Consider the following 18,828-nt stretch of genomic DNA (forward strand, 5'->3'; position numbering starts at 1 on the left):
TTCGTGCCTCCTGCATGGCGAACATATACAGAGTCATCATATGCTGCCACATGGTCACATTGAGTCGTACTCTTGTTCAAGGGAAGTTAGCCTGAGTCGGCCTCTCTGCAGGTGTCTCTTGACTCACTTTTCAGTCAGCCATCCCTGGTTGTCAGTGTCATGTCTATCATCACATCACTTATATTGGTCCTTTACTCGTGCCGGTTTGAGAAGGTCCCCATTGACTTCTTGCTGGTGGGTCTTGTCCTTATGAACGACGACACCTTGCTCTGAGGACAGGCCTAGAGCTACACCCTGGCCCTATTTTAATTATTGATAGGTCACCTTGTGCTCAACATCGATCAGTATCATGGGTCTTGACTGAGTGGTTTCCCTTGTGTTCGACATCAGCTTACATTATCACACATTGGGATTCATGCAGTACCTTGGTTTCCATTTGACCCTATTGGTGGATACCTCACCTCTGTTTCAGCTTTCATTATTGGTTGGTTCAGAGGGTTTCTGTCATGCGCTAGCCAACATCTTGTGTATGCCTGAAACATACTTCGGTTGGGTTACTACATCTTTTTCGTCCGATTCCTTCCACATTATTGGCCTACGGGTTACACTCGCGCTAGATTGATGAAGGATGCCTTAATGCCTTCCTTCTAGTGGATCTTTCCCTATCGACTCTGACTCATTGCTCTAGGGCAAAGATCTAGAGTCCATTTGGCAGTACCTTGGGGTTTGCAGTCATTAGTGGCAGATCCTTCACTATCGACAGTGGGAAACCATTATTGTCTCTTGATCGATAGATTCTTACAGGTGTTCGACTCCAGCTCATCTATTCACACTTGTTAGAATGTACTGGGTACCTTGACGCTCATTATCATTATCGGTGAGTAGTCTCGCGTTTGTTAACGGTATACATCAATGACCGGTAATCAAACGATTTCTCACATGGTCGAATTCAGATCATTTATTCCCATGGTGTAGAAATGTACCACGGCGGGCGATGAAGACCTCAGGTTGTATCAACATTCATTGGTTCACTTGACAGTTGCTCCTGTTGCTGCTAGTTGATACCACTCCACTTTGTATGTTGCAGTCAGTCATGGCGACATTCTATATGCTGGCACCTGAGTTTGCAGTGTAGTACCATCATATTCCATCATGTTCAGTTGGTACCTTTTGGGATCAGTCTTTGATATCAGTGATCCGTTGCATCTTTCAGCATCATTGACAGTCTTATATGTGATATTCAGACATGTACTTGTTTATTATGATCAGGTGATCCATTATGTATATTTCAGTCATTTATACTTGTATACTTAGTGGATCTGCTTGTATTTGATATGTGGACATGCTTTACTTTTTCTGAGCATGGGTATGCCCGCCTCAAACAGTGTTTCTTTCTTATCTCCTTTAGTGGCTTGGCAGGCTGAATTCTAGTGAAGTCCTCCTCGGTTTTTGATAGACTTCCTTTCCATGTACTCGCATAATATATTTCGGCCATCATGTACCCCTTCTGACCTCATATATTAGGGAGAATCTGTTATAGCTCCAAATCTCACTCTTGTGGTTTGTGATGCTGTACTCATGGCCTAGGGCAACCCCTCCTTCCAGACCTGGTCCTAAAATTTAAAAAACAGTGTTTTATCCCTTATACGCGACATTGCCCTGAGTTAAACGCGTGTATATGTGGGTCTGTGTATATCCAACCCACGTATATGTATTAAAACACTTAAAAAAATATAAAATTCCTTATTTTCGGGCGGAGATCGTGGGTTTTACCTGCTAATCACCTGTTAGTGCCCGTGGCCCAACTGTTCCCAACCAACTCCCAACTAAAAAACTACTTTGGGAGAGGTATAAAAAGACCTCAAAGGGAAGGCCTAAGGGAGGAGAGAAGAGAGAGAAAGGTTATTATGCTGAGATTTTTCCCCTGACCAAGTCTGAAGTCCCTTGTGCCTTCTTCACTTCCCCCATTTGTCCAAGAAACCTTTGTTTCCTTGTGTGTTGATGTTCATCCACCATTTATGACATCATGGAGAGAGTCATGGAAGGAGTTTGTTAAAGGCTTGAGGCTGGAACGGATCCGGAAGGAAGCTTTGCTTGGAGCCTGCTGAAGGTGACTCAGGTGAAAATATTCCTTTTTATGTACTTTATTTGTCTATAATAAAAGAAACACATGTCTTGGTTCCCGAAATGAATCCTCTTTATGTTAATGACATTTATGTTTAGAATTCATATGTAAATGGTTATTTGGATTTCATAACTAACTACCTTTATTTATAACATGAAGATGGTTTCTTTATAAGTTTTTGTCCATATACTGTTGTGTTCTTTGAATTGGTTGTTTTGCAGGACAAAAGAGAAGAAGGGAACTCCAAGAAGGGTTTGGACCCTAAAGGTATTCTCAAACGTAGTACCTAAGGTACGTACCCTTTACAATAGGATTTGCTTATAATAGCATAATGGTTGTGTGAATGTGTGCTTCTTTAAATAGACAACTTTCAGTCTGCTAGGGTTTCAAACCAAAAAGCCCTAGGGGAACATTTCCCTCCATCATACACCTGTGTGTGCAGGGTAGGAAGTGGATTGTAATTGGAAAAGGCATTAATAAAGATAAGTTGGTTTTAGAATATTACATATCTGTTTCTATGTTCCTGTTTATGCATCTGTTTACAGTTTATGATTTTGCGCATGTGTTTTTATGTTGAATGGTAAATGAAATTATTGGGCCCACTTAATTTAATTCAAGATCTATAATACTAATAAGGGCAGTAAAAGGTAAAGAACATTCGTGCTCTTCAATTAAGCCACGCGAAGGTAGTTGCACTTAATAGATTGCTACCTAAAAGTAGCACAACACATAGGGTAGGATCGCAAACCTTCCAAGACCCATCAAGACATCCCAAGCGTGCGGAAACCTGGTTCCAGCACCCTCCCATACTACCTAGGGTGAGACCTCTGTCTGCTCTCCACAAACTGTTGCTAAAATGGCCAGTAGTTTCGATATTTTTTTGGCTAAACCACTTCTGAACCTGGGTCAGGCCCCAACAAGCCAATATCCACAACTTGGAATACTTCTTCATCACTTGCACAACTCTCAACACATCTACGATAATCCCAAAAATTGCTAACATACTCATCTCAACACTAATAATCCAAGCTGCTTTGCACATAGGCCAATAATACCAAAGATCACTCAAGTAATAACTGATACAGATAATACAACCATTAGGCTACAAGTTTGACATTAATTCTAACCAACAACACTACAACAAAAAATGCATGATCAATCCTAACAATCTCCCCCTTTCGCATTGATGGGAACCCTAGTTGAGCCATCCAACTGATACTGACCTATGAAATTGATCTATGCAAGCACTCTTCCTTTGACATCAATGGCAAAGGGATCACCTCAACAATAATGGAACTAACAAAAACTCCCCCTAGACATTAGTTGGGTCTCAATGAGAAACAACCACCATAAACGAAAAGCACCATCTAACCCAACCATATTTTCAAGCATTTGATGACCATCTGCAAAAACAACAAAATCTCTCTATCTCCTAAGCCAATAGAAGAAAAAATAACCAATAACTTCATCCAAATAAACATCATTCTCAACCAAAGAGGCAACAAGATACATATGACCATCGACAATAGCATAGTGTGGGCAACATCAAGATACTCCAACAAAGACATATAAGCAATCATAGTATCCAGTTGAACAACAAATGCATGCTAGACATGCTCACCCTGACTATCATCATCAACATCAATGTTCAATGAAAGCCTTCTTACTGAAATCTACACCTCATGGACCAAAAGACTAACTCTTGACAAAAAGACCTCACCATAAATTATAGGGCTTTATAGACATCTTGCATGGTAACACAGCCAAGGACAACACTTTTACAAATATTCATATCCATCAAATGACATCGATGAATCTATTGGAAACACTTTTACATAATGACACTAACTGACACAATTTTCACACACCTTTACAAGGCTTCATCATGGAGTACAAGACTATGACAACCAAGCCCACATATGGTATAAACATACATGAATCCCTTTCAACTGATTTAGCTATCTAAAAACACCTTTGTACCAACTGCAAAATCTACATAACCTCAATGAATAAATATGGAACAACAACAAGAAAACACACATTCACCATGGCACAACGACAATGAATGAGCTAATATGCAAGAATGAAATAGAAGCAATGAGTAACTCCACATATCTTGTATAGCAATAGTACGTACCATCAACTTAGTAGAATCAAAAAGATATATCATGGTAGCAACGAACTCAATCAAAAACACCATCTCTATCAATGTTCCAGGTGGATATTGGTGGCCACCCACCTATTCCACTTAGACCCCCACCATTGTTTCTTTTAGTTTTTCAGTTTCCTTATTTGTAGCACAATTTACTATCTTTGGCGTTTTTTCTGGTCCTGAACTTCCAGAGCCATTTTGAGGCCCTAACTGACATTTTTTGGAAAATTGGGAGCAATGGGTTATGGACTGATGTTTATCACTCAAAATTTGTAGTCCTCGGATTGACCTTTCTAACGAAGTATTTTGCACATCAAACGGAGATCATATGCCAAAGTTATAACCCCAGGAAGTTGATGTACCAATTTACCCAAATGGGGCCCATAGTTTGGCGCTTCATCTCCTACGGTCAAGTTTTTGGATGTTTAGGGTTTTCCATTATTTCTCAACAATAAATAGGCCTTTGAGCCTCATTGTAACATAGTTCAGAGGCATGTAGCCGCCACATCTCTTCTCAGAGATAAGCTACCATCGCCCGAGCTAGTCTTATTTCCATTATGTTTGTAAGCATATTTCAGTATTTGATATTAATGAAATGAAGTGTAATTTCTACTGCATCTTTGTATTCATGGTTATATCTATTATTTTTTATGTTCTTGTTTAAATCTAGATCAATGGTATCAGAGAGCTCTGTTCTTTCTTTGTTTTTCTTTGCATCTCCCCAACGAGGTCAGGATATAAGGAGTTAGGGCTTGAACTAGTCGAACCTTCGCAAGACCAGCCTCGCAAACCCTGACAACCTCCCATGGTGGATGAAAAGAAAGACGAGGGGGCAACAGATCTAATCAAAATCTTGCTCGAGGAAGCCCTTGAGCGACAAAGGAATGCGATGATGGAAAACTTAGCCCAGATCCTTCAGCGCCTACCACGGGTGACGCATCTACTTATGGCAGCTACTCTATAAGTGCCACACACTTTAAGGTACAAGCTAACTTTGACATTCCCATATTTGAGGGTCATATAAATGTAGACGCTGTAGATAAATGGTTAAATATGCTAGAAGGATATTTTTTCATTCTTGATTTTTTTAGCTAGGAAAATATTGCTTTTGCACTTCTCAAATAAGCCCCCCACGTCAAGGACTGGTGGGAAACCTACTATGATTAGAAGGATGAAAGTATGAACTCACTATTTTCAGTGGCACCCACTTGGAGTGCGTTTCGGGATGCCATTAAGGAGTAGTACTACCATGTCAAGAGCTATGAGGATAAATAAATAAAGTGGACAATACTGCAACAAGGAAGGGACAAAGATGCATCAGAGTTTACCAATGTTTTCCATACCCTTCACAAAAAGTTGGGTATCAAGAATTGTGAGAAGCATTTGGTTCTCAAGTACCTAGGCTGCCTACACAGGTGCATCCATGACGAGATGTAATTCCTAGACATCTCCTCGCTCAGCACGACATACTAATATGTGATCAAGATCGAGCAAAAGTTTCAATAGAAGAAGCGAGACTTTGGATTTGTGAATCCAAAGCAAGGGAAAGGTTCCCCCAGATGACAGAACAGTGGAGAATTCCAAGGCGAGGCAACCCAGGGAAACCTGCTAAAGCCACAAGAAAATAACAATGTTGTGAAGCTGAAGAAGGACATGGGAAAGTGGTGTGAGTTCGATAAGAGCTCCACTCACAACACAAGTGAGTGTCGGGCCGAGTAGTCAGTGGTGGCTGAGCTAAAGGCTTTAGAATCAGATGCATGTTTCGACTTTGAGTCAGAACTTGACAAGAGGAATGAAAAAGGGAAGCAAATTATCAATGCAGAGCCCAACGCCACCATTTCCAACACGAAGATCTAGAAGGAGGAACCCGAAGATCCAGAGGAGGAGGAGCTCCTCTTCCACTCCCAGATGTCGGTAAAGGGTTCCCCGCTATAGTTCATTGTTGATAGTGGTAGCCAAAAGAACCACATTTTAGTAGAGGTTGTGAAGCATCGAGGCTTTCTGACCACAACACATCCACAATCGTACACCATCGGGTGGATTCACCAAGGATGGAATCTTCACGTGAGCCAGCAGTGCTGCCTTCGATACAACATCAAGCACTTCACACATGAGGTATTATGTGACATTGCTCCCCTTGATGTTTGTGATGTATTATTAGGCCAGCCATACTTATGGAAGTGACATGTTGCATATGAGCCAAGGCCTTGTGGTGTTATTGTTACTTTGGAAAATAAGTTGTACAGGATACCAGAGGTAGCACCACCTACCACCATCTCTTTTTTTCCAACAAAATAATGCAGTAAGCTCAGTTACAAGACTAGGAAATTTGTTTTCCTAATGATACGCCCTCAGAGAAAGAAGAAGACGATGGCCACGATCTCCAAAGAGGGCCTCTCCGCAGGGAAACAATAGAAGGACAAGGTCATGGAGGAATATGAGGACATCTTCACCTCACCCACACGGGTGCCTTTGCACTATCAGGTCAAGCACTCCATCGATATGACCCCAGGTGTGCCGCTGCCCAATGGACCAATCTATCAGTGCTCTATTTTCGAGAACGACGAAATCAAGAGGCAGATTCAAGAGGTCCTATAGAAAGGTCACATCTGTCTGAGTTCACTACCCTATGGGAGTCCGATCGTGTTGGTACAGAAGAAGGATGGGACTTGGAGACTCTGTATTGACTACTAGGTGCTGAACAAGATCACTATCTGGAATAGGTACCTAATCCCATGGATTGATGACCTTTTGGGGCAACTGAAGGGGGCAAAATATTTCAGCAATATTGACTTGAAGTCTGGCTATCACTAGGTACCAATCGAACCCTCTGATGTGTGGAATACTGCCTTCAAAGCCAAGGAGGTCCTTTTCAAATGGTTGGTTATGCCTTTTGGGTTGAAAAATGCTCCTGCAACCTTCACGAGGTTGATGGATGACATCTTTCTGCCATTCACCAACTCATTTGTAGTCGTATACTTGGATAACATCCTGATCTTCAGCCAAAGTTGGGAAGAGCAGCTCCACCACATCCGATAGGCTGTCCAAACACTGTAGCAACGCAATCTATGTGCCAATTTGGAGAAATGCACTTTTGGCATGACCCATTTCCATTATCTAGGATACATTATTGATGAACGAGGGGTGCATATGGATCCAGCCAAGATCCAAGTCATTTGGGATTGGCCAACCCCAAGCACTTTGAAAGAGCTCCATAGCTTTATGGGTCTTGCCAATTTCTATCGTAGGTTCGTGTTGGCATTCTCTCATATCACTTGGCCCTTGAGTCAAGCAACCAAGGGAGGAGCAAAAGAAAAATTCTTTTGGTCTGAATCTCAATAGAAGGCATTCACAGAGTTGAAACATCGCCTCTGCTTTGCACCAATGCTCACTCTACCAAATTTGCAACAACCATTTGAGATCAAGACAAATGCCCTTGGCTATGCTATTGGGGCAGTCCTTACTCAACAGGGGCATCCAATGGCATATCATAGTGAGACACTTTCGAACACAGTCCGAAAGTATCCCACTTATGATAAAGAGATGTATTCCATTGTGCAGGTCTACCGACAATGGAGACATTACATTTTGTGGAAGGAAACGGTCATCCACACAGACCACCAACCCCTACAATTCATACAGATGCAAGGGAAATTGCAGAATAATCACCATCAAAAGTGGTCCACATACCTGCAACAGTTCCATTTGAATATCAAGTATAAGAAGGGTAGCACCAATAATGTTGCAGATTACCTCAGCTGCCCACCGATCATGGTGTTAACCACTGTGCTTAACTCTTGTGGGAACAAGACTTTTGATTGGCCACATCTCTACAAAAGTGACCTAGAGTTCGGCCACACATACCAGATGCTCTTGGAGGGTCAACAAGTTCCATATTTTCACCTCCATGATGCTCTGTTATGCCATCTAGGACACTTTTGTGTTCCTTCAAGTGAGCGAGCTAAGATGATTTGGGAAGTGCACTACAGTCACACTGCTGGGCATTCTGGGGTCAAGAAAGAAATGGCAGTATTGTAGAAGTATTTCTACTGGCCGAATCTTCGACAAGAAATCAAGATGTACATCAGATCCTACCCTACCTGCGCCATTTCCAAACCAACCATCAAGAAGCAAGGCCTCTATACTCTGCTGCCCACCCCTAGTCAACCTTGGGAATCCATCTCCATGGATTAAATGTCGCATATTCCTTCTACTAAGCATGGCAATGACTGTGTTTTTTTTGTCGTCGACAGATTCTCCAATATGGCCATTCTGGCAGCCTGAAAGAAGAATATCACAGTATAAGCCACTGTTAAACTCTTCTTTGAACGAGTGTGGGTACACTTTGGGATCCCATAGTCTATCATCTTAGATCAGGATAGTAGGTTCCTTAGTACATTTTGGTCCAGTCTCTGGTTGATACTGGACACCAAACTCACTAAGTCCACAACTTTCCATCCCCAAACTGATGGCTAGACAGAGGTCATCAATAGGGTGATTGTACACATTCTGCACATGTAAAACTAAAAGAATCCACACACATGGGATGATAGCCTTCCCTATGTCCAGCACAACTATAACTAGGCTCTCCACAACTCGACTGGCCACAACCCTTTTCAGGTGGGCTTGGCATTCCAGCCACTATGTCCTTTTGATGTGGCCATACCATTTGAAGCTACTTAGGGAGATTCGGCTCATGTCCAGTCAGAAGCCGATAAGGAAAATAGCTTCATTGAGCACATCCAACATATCTACCAGTAGGTCAATGACATTCTAGAGAAATCAAATTCCAAGTACGAGCAACAACATGATCAACATCGAGTTCCACACAAGATTCAAGTGGGGGAAAAAGTTTGGTTGCATTTGTAGAAGGAACGCCTTATCAAAGCCTATCGGAGACTTAGACCACTCATATATGTTCCTTACACCATTACGAATGTTGTGGGCAACAATGCATTTGTGCTCAACATTCCCCCATTCCTTGGCCTGCACCCAGTGTTCAATGTGGATCGCCTTCGAGCATACTTCCCATCATTGTTGGACACATCAAACATTGCAGAACAACTCATACCTACAAAGTTAAATCCAGATTGCATGGATCAAGCCACAACTGATCGAATCATGGTCACGTAGATCAAGAACACCTGACAACAAAGGATCCAACTATATCGAGTTGTCAAAGCAAGCCAACTCCTTCACCATGGCAAGTGGCTCACCAGGGACTAGGTTGAGTAGAAGTTTCCTCATTGCATGGAGGAAATCAAAAAAATGGGTACCATTAATTTATAAGGGGGGAGGAATGATCTAGGTGGGTATTGGTGGCCACCCGTCTATTCCACTTGAACCCCCACCATTTTTTCTTTCAGTTTTCAGTTTCCTTATTTGCAGCACAATTTACTATTTTTGGCAGTTTTTCGAGTCCTAAACTTCCCGAGCTGTTTTGAGGCTCTAACCGACATTTTTTGGGAAAACCAAGAGAAACATGGGTCATTTTAGTCCTTGGATAGATCTTTCTAACGAGGTATTGTGCGCGTTAAATGGAGATCATATGCCAAAGTTACGACTCCAGGAAGTTGATGTACCAATTTACCCAAACGGGCCCATAGTTTGGTGCTTCATCTCCTAGGGTTAGGTTTTTGGATGTTTAGAGTTTTCAATTGTTTCTCAGCAATAAATAGGCCTTTGAGCCTCATTGTAACACAGTTTAGAGGCATGTAGCTGCCACATATCTTCTCAAAGATAAGCTACCATCATCCGAGCTAGTATTATTTCCATTCTGTTTGTAAGCATATTTCAATGTTTGATATTAATGAAATGAAGTGTTATTTCTATTGCATCTTTGTATTTATGGTTATATATGTAATTTGTTTGTTCCTGTTTAAATCTGGATCAATCAACATCACTCTCACCAGAACAAAAAAAGCATACTCATGACCATCAGCAAGTATGTATGTCATCAAATATAATCACATTGCATGAATAATATGGTTTGCAATTGGTTCTCCATTACACCATTTAGGAATATGAGGTTGAACCTTAGCATCAACAACAACGTTTTCATCTTCCAGGATTTTAACAACACTTACACCATTTAAGTAAAACAAGTTGGGAAGTGATTCCACAATACTTACTAAACTACTTTCAAGGGGTGGTGGAATATTGATCTCCAGTGATCGTAAATTTACAAAACATGACACCAAATCCAACAAATTATCTTTTGAATTATAGCTCAGTAAATTCCCCCAAAGATTCAAACTTGTAAGAAGTGGAAATTCTAGAGGATTGACCTTATCTGAAAGATTATGACTTGATGGGTTAGATAAATCAAGTTCTTTAACATGTTTTAATATTTGTGTTCCTTTTTTAGTACCAAGATACTTCTTTGCTCCATAAATTCTAGCATAGAAACTAAGGGTCCACGCACTATAATTTGTAGTGAAATGAGAATTATATATTTCTAAGTGACGTAAATGTTCCAATAGAGTGTTTATTAAAGCATCACCATAGCTTTTGGAAACTAGATTTTTATTTAACCAAAGAGCTCATAGCTTATTCAATCCACTAACTGTTTTTATAATTGCTTCAATTGTTTGTACTTTGTTAACCCAAAGGTCAAGGATGACAAGATTTGGAAACCTAGAAGTTAATTCCAATAAACATAGAACTTCATCATTACACACACTAACCTTAGCTACATATGTACAATTATCTATGAAAGTTACTGTAGCACTCACTCACTCCACCCATACTCTCACTCTGTCAATCCCGCAACTAAATACTCTCACACAAGTATATGCGAGATTATCCTAAAAAATATTCAAACCAATACCACAAGAAAATACCATGGTTATGCCAATACCAACGACCCCTGTACCATGGTAATACCAATCATTAGGGGAATTTTGAGGTCTAAAATGGGCCTCCTAATGAAATTATGAAATAATAGTCAAAATAATAAAGTATTATTAGATTACATCATCGAATTTTACAGGGAAAAAAAGAAAAAAATATTTTTTCAACACGTATTTTCAACTTATCTCCTTATGGGTTTACTCAAATTTTGAGTGGAAACACTAGTTGGATGCAGAATTTGATTCATCATCCAAGGAGTACCCAAGTCACATACTTTTGATGGACCTTGCTACACAAAAAATGAGAAATACATGAAAAATGTGATTACAATCACATTTTTTCATGTATTTCTCATTTTTCGTGTAGTAGGGTCCATTGAAAGTATGCAACATGGGTACTCCTCAGATGATGAATTAAATTTTGCATCCAAGGAGTACTATCACTCGAAATTTGAGTAAAACCTTAGGGAGATAAGTTGAAAATACGAGTTGAAAAAAACTAGTTTTATTATTTCATTATATTTTAATATTTTTACTTTTTTACTCCAAAAATGGTGAGTCATCCCCCATGGTTGACATAATCATCTTGAATTCTATAGGTTCTTATAAAGTTTATTTTGGTTGCACATTTTCTTAGGAGGCCCATTTTAGACCTCAATATTTCTTTAATGACCAAGACCTCTTGTACCAAGGTAATACCAATACCATGTGCCAAATTGCTCCACACACATACCGATACCATGGGAAAATACCATGGTTATACCAATAGCCAAGACACGTGTACCATGGTAATACAAATATGAATACCTCTTATACCAAGGTAATACCAATACCACATGAAAAACTGCTCCAAACACATACCAATATGATGGGAAAATACCTTGCTTATGCAAATGTCGAAGACACATGTGCCATGGTAATACCAATACGAAGACCACCTATACCATGGTAATACCAATACAAAGCACCAACTAAGTATTATACATTCTCTCAAATCAAGTACCAAAGGAAAATACCAAGGTATTATTGTACTCATACTCAGTACAAGGGGAAAAAGTGAGTCTTAATTAAACCTACAACTACACGCATAAAGCATTGAAAACTTGACTGTGATTGCACTCCTAAGACTACATCTGTGTAGTTAGAAGCTTACAACTGCACACATAAATATGAATCCATGTGGTTGTGGCAGATTATAGAGAAAAACAAGAAACTTCTCAGCACAAAACATTTTCCAACCTACTCCACAACTTGGCATACATCTTCATCACATGTGCAACTCTCAACACATCTATGATAAGCTCTATAATTGTTAACATACTCATCTCAACACTAATAATCCAAGTTTCTCTGAACATAGGCCAATAATACCATAGGCCACTCAAGAAATAACAGATGCAACTCATACTACCATCAAGCTACCAAGTGGACAATAATGCCAACCAACAACACTACACCAACAACTGCATCATCAACGCCAACAATCTCCCCTTTGGAATTGATGGAAACCCTAGTTGAGTCATCCAACTGATACTGACCTCTCAAACTAATCTATGCAAGCACTCCCCCTTTGACATCAATGGGAAATGGATCACCTCAATAATAATGGAACTAACAAAAACTCCCCCTGAAAATTAGTTGGGTCTCAACAAGAAACAACCACCACAAATGAAAAGCTCTATATTACACAACGATATTATCGAGCATATGATGACCATCTACAACAACAAAAATATCAATAAAAATAATGAGCAACTTCATCCACATCAACATCATTCTCAACCAAAGAAGCAATAACATATGTATAACCATCAACAATAGCATAGTGTGAGCAACAACAACATCCTCCAATAAAGACATAGAGTAAATCATAGTATCCACTTGAACAACAAATATAAGCTAGACATGCTCCCCTTGAGCATCATCATCAACATCAATGTGCAATGAAAGCCTTGTTGCTGAAATCTACACCTCCTGGATCAAAAGACCGACTCTTGACCAAAAGTCTTAACCATAAATTACAGGGCTTTATAGACATCTTGCATGGCAATACAACCAAGGAAAACTCTTTTACAGAGCTTCATATGCATCAAATTACATCAATGACTCTATTGACCAAACTTTTACATCATAACACTGATTGAAACAATTCACGCACACCTTTATAAGGCTTCATCATGAAGTACAAGACTATGAAAACCAAACCCACATATGTTATAAATATACATGACTCTCTTTCAACTAATTTAGCTATCTAAAAACACCTTTTTACCAACTGCACTCTACATAACATCAATGGATAAATATGGAAAAACAACAAGAAGAAACACATTCACCATGGCACAACAACAATGTGTGAGCTAATATGCAACAATGAGATAGAAGCAATGAGTAACTACAAACTCCCTCCATAACAATAATATGTAGCATCAACATAGCATCATAAAATATATATATCATAGCAACAACATCATCTCTATCAACATCACTCTCACCAGGACAACAAAAGGATACTCGTGACTGTCAACATGTTTGTTGTCATCAAGTATAATCACATTGCATGAATAATATGGTTTGAAACTAGTTCTCCATTGCATCATTTAGGAAGATGAGGATGAAGCTTAGCACCAACAAAATCCTTTTCTTCTTCCAGGATTTTAACAATAATAACACCATTTATGTTAAACAAACTGGGAAGGGATTCCACAATGCTTACTGCACTCTTTTCAAGGATCGTTGGAATATCAATCTCTAGTGATCGTAAATTTACAAAACATCACACCAACTCCAACAAATTATCTTCTGAATTCCAGCTCAGTGAATTCCACCTGAAGATTCAAAGTTGTAACAAGTGGCAATTCTAAAGCATTGAATGCCTTATCTAAAAGATTATGAATTCATCAGGTAGATAAATTGATTTCTTTAACATATTTTAATATGTGTATTCCTTGTTGAGTACAAAGATACCTCTTCTCTCTATAAATTCTAGCACAGAGTCTAATTCCTCATGCACTATAATTGGTAGCGAATTGAGAATTATATAGTTCTAACTTAGGTAAATATTCCAATAAGTGTTTCTTTAAGGATCACCATAGCTTTTAGAAACTACATTTAAATTTAGCGAAAGATCTCGCAACTTACTCAATTCACTAACTGTTTGTATAACCACTTCCATTGTTTGCACTTCGTTACCACAAAGGTCAAGGCCGATAAGACTTGGAAACTTAAAAGTTAATTCCAATGAACCATTAGGGGACTTTTGCGTTCTAAAATGGGCCTCCTAAGAAAAATGTAAAACCAAAATAAACTTTATAAGAACCAATAGGATTCAATATGATCATGTCAACCATGTTGGATGATTCACCATTTTTGGAGTAAAAAAGTAAAAATATTAAAAAATAATGAAATAATAAAACTACTTTTTCAACTCGAATTTTTAACCTATCTCCCCAAGGTTTTACTCAAATTTCGAGTGGGATTACTCATTGGATGAAAAATTTAATTCCTCATCCAAAGAGTACCCATGTTTCATACTTTTGATGGACCCTGCTACACAAAAAATGAGAAATACAAAAATTTAATTGCTCATCCAAGGAGTACGCATGTTGCATGCTTTCGATGGACCTTGCTACACAAAACATGAGAAATACATGAAAAAACATGATTGAAATCACGTTTTTCATGTATTTCTCATTTTTCATGTAGTAGGGTCCATCGAAAGTATGCAACATGGGTACCCCTTGGATGAGGAATTAGAATTTTCATCCAATGAGTGTTTCCTCTCGAAATTTGAGTAAAACCATAGGGAGACAAGTTGAAAATACGAGTTGAAAATTAGATTTTTCTTTTTTCCCTTTAAAATTTGATAATGTAATGTAATCTTATTTTATTATTTCCTTAGGAGGCCCATTTTAGACCTCAAAATTCCTCTAATGATAGGACTTCATCAATAATGTCAAGCTCCTCAACTCCAACCACAAAATATCCTTCTCCTCTTCATTAGGTTTACATAAATCCCTCTCTACTATGTCATGAAGGTTTCTTCAGCTTGATCAATTGATTCATTCTCTTTTTCACAAGTCACATCTTCAAAATTACTTGGATCAAACTCGCCCATTACACACATCAATCTACCCATTCTTTTAGCTTGTCTTAGAATTTCTTACAGCTGATTGTGAGCATCTGGGAGCTGGAAGGACCACGTGTGATTGATGAGGGAGACTTTAGAGTCCTTTGCCATGGCATTACAGGAGAGAACCATGTGCCTTTACTTGCCATCTTCACAAATTTCGATCTGGAAGAAGTTGCCTACATCAAGAGTTCCCATGGAAATGATTTCGTATAATAATTTATAAAGGGTTTGGAGAATGTCTAAAGCTACCATAATTAAGACTTGAACTTGCAAAAATTCATAGAAATCCATTATTATATCCATTTTTGGTGGAATCCTTTGTGCTCCCTTAGAAAGTTCCTCAGCTCTGCTCTTTTCGTCTTCCTCTAGCTTTACGGCCTCAAATATCTTGGTCTATCATCATGCTTGCCTTGTATCATATTCCTTGACATGATTTTATCCACACATAAACTAATGCTAAAAAAAACCACCAACCCTTTGATCTAATTCTGATAGTTCCAACCTTTTTTCACAGGTAATTTCACTTATGTAAATGTGGCAACTTCTTCTTTGTCACAGTCACCTTGTAACATATCTATGTGGAAATATTCACCAAATTAATTGTTGCGAAGATTTTAATACACTCCAGTATAGTGAATTAAATCATGGAAATATGACCAAATCCAAATACTAACACTATACCAAATCATTCCACTCGTTCATGCACAAAACTTCATGCGACACACTTGATTAATACAACCATGTCCAAGTCAATATTAAATAAGGAAAAAAATTAACTGTCGACCAAATCAATAGTTGAATCAATGATAATTGAAAGACGAAATCATGGCTATGTTATAGACTAGATCTTCTTGTGGACACATTATCTACATTTATATGGGCAATTTTTCTAGTTTTGAGCCCATAATATTCTTCTATGCATGTGCACTACATTAAAAACTTGACATCAAACAATCCAATAATGTATCCATGATATATATATCTATTTTACTTTGAACAAATCCATGTCCTTTGCAAAATTAAAGCTTCACATAATAACATAGGAAAAAAAACCAATGTAGGGTTTAAATCAAGTAGAATAGCGTAGAGCCTAAGATATACAATATGGACAAGAATTACATCATAGAACCTGATAGGGATAATATAATGAAGAAATATAGCCTAGATCCTTGGCATATAGTGCATGCTCACATAAGAAATGTTTATCGATCTACATAAATCATCAATATTTGTACATGTTGGGTTGTGTTATATTATTTCCACGACTAGTCCCAGTAGTTTAACTGGAGGGTCAGAGGGGGGGCTGAGCGCCCCCTTCGTTGCACCGATGTGCAACGGGGGGGTCATGGGGGCAACATCCCCCCCCTGTACGAGGGGTTTGAGGAGGGTGGTAACCCCCCTCTACAAGGTCTAGGGCAGCACCCCAGGAATTTTTTTTTGGACCCTATATTAGGTGGGCAGACCTACCTATGGTTTTGTGCATGGTTTTCACACATGGTTTGGGCGTGATGGTTTTCGGTCCATGGTATTGGATGCTTCGGCATGTATATATATGTATTGTAACATTGAAAGGAACATAATGAAAAATCAATCTAATAGTCCCAGTTTTGGGATCTAGGGGAAAATATTTGCGTATATTTGTTTGATGTGTTATGCTCTTGCTATTGTTTATTTTATGTTTTTAGAATTCATATGCAGGTAATTTATGTATAGGGTTAAAACCTATAGTACTTTAATGCGACATTTGATTAATAATCATAGAAATACTCTGACTTTGTCTGGATGAAGAAATAAGTTCAATAGTGTGTGCTATTTTTATTTCCTTTTTAAAATCATTTCATTTGAACTTACACCAATAGCTCGAACTTTCTGCTTTAGCCTTTTGAACTATTTCTCCCATTAGGATAAATCTGCTCTCTTCTAACTTTGCTACAAGTTTTCTTCAATTTATTATCTATTCCTTAAGTTTATTTCTACTTCCTCTTCAGCATTCCTTTCCTTCTCCAGCTGATTTATCAAATTAGAAATTTCTTCCTTGAACGCATGATCTCTCTCCTTAAGAATTTGGAGCAATTTATTTAGATCTTTATTCTCCAAAGCTTCACGATCAATTTTTCTTGACATTTTTTTCTGCTTCAAGGGTGACTAGTCTGTTAAGCTCTTCATATTCATATTCCTCCACTGGAAATACACCTTCCTCGCCCCTTGAGGAATCAACTTTAAAACATTGATTATCATCTTCTTCAATGACCCCAAAATCATCATCACTAGACTAGCAAGGAAAATGTCCATGACTGAAAATACTATTTACCATAAATTTTACTAGCAGAAGAGGTTCTCCAGGTTTTGCAACATTCTTGGCTTGTTTGCAACTCTTCTTCTATTGAGTTTGTTTCCTCTTATTCTTCGCTATCATCCCATGATCTGCTCTCAAAATAGTTAAGCTTTACTAAATAGCACCAACTTTGATACCAAATGCTTGAAATGGCCACAATACTGAGAGGGTGGTTGGAATCAATAGTGATGGTGTTTTTATGATTTTTATCTCCTTTTACCAAAGCACAAGAATAAATAACCCATCAAATAAACTTATGAAACCATAATGAAATTAATGTCAAAAAACATGTAGAAGAATCATAGCTATAAAATAAAACATCATAAACAATATGAAGACATGCACAGAAGACGACGCAAACGTATCTGATGGAAATCCCCCTCCACGACAAAAAGCCACCTACTACTACTGCTACTCAAATCTTATATCAAGTGTTGAAATATTTTTTATATGGAAAAGCTAGCGCACACTGCTGGAAGACTCAACTACTATGACAATCTGCTAGAAACAGCAAATAGAAAGACTCTTCTCTCATGACTCGATGAACAGCCATTCACTGGAAACCACCACAACCAATGAGCCTCACCCAATACCACTTGAATATGGAGAAATATGCTTCCTATTATGATTTTCTTGCTAGAAGGTCCCCACCTTATCTACGCATTGTCTACTATGAAGCCTCAATGTCTTCAATACCCCCATGTGAATAATGTTTCATGCATTTTCAAATTGAGCGAGCTCAAATCTGCTCAGCATGAGCTACACAACAACCTCTCTTATCTAAAAATAAAATCTGATATGCACACACCAAACTCAACTACAAATGTACCATCATCTGTACAAGGTATTGTGGCACTCACTTAATCCATCCATACTCTCACTTTGTCAATCCCGCAACTCAATACTCTCACACAAGTATATGCCAAAATATCCTCAGTTATCTCCAAACCAATACCATAGGAAAATATAATGCTATTTCCAATACGCAAGACACTTGTACTATGGTAATACCAATACCAAGACCTCTTATACCGAGGTAATACTAGTACCACATGCCATGGTAATGCCAATACCAAGGACACTTATACCATGGTAATACTAATACCAAGAACACATGTAACATGGTAATACAAATACAAAGTAACAACTTGAGTATTATACACGATCTCAAATCAAATACCAAGGGCATATACTAAGGTATTGTCATACTCATACTCAGTACTGGGAAAAACC

The sequence above is a fragment of the Pinus tabuliformis genome, chromosome 8, assembly GCF_031772625.1.
Source record: "Pinus tabuliformis cultivar Carrire ecotype Pingquan chromosome 8, CPIR1, whole genome shotgun sequence".
Classification (NCBI taxonomy): Eukaryota; Viridiplantae; Streptophyta; class Pinopsida; order Pinales; family Pinaceae; genus Pinus; species Pinus tabuliformis.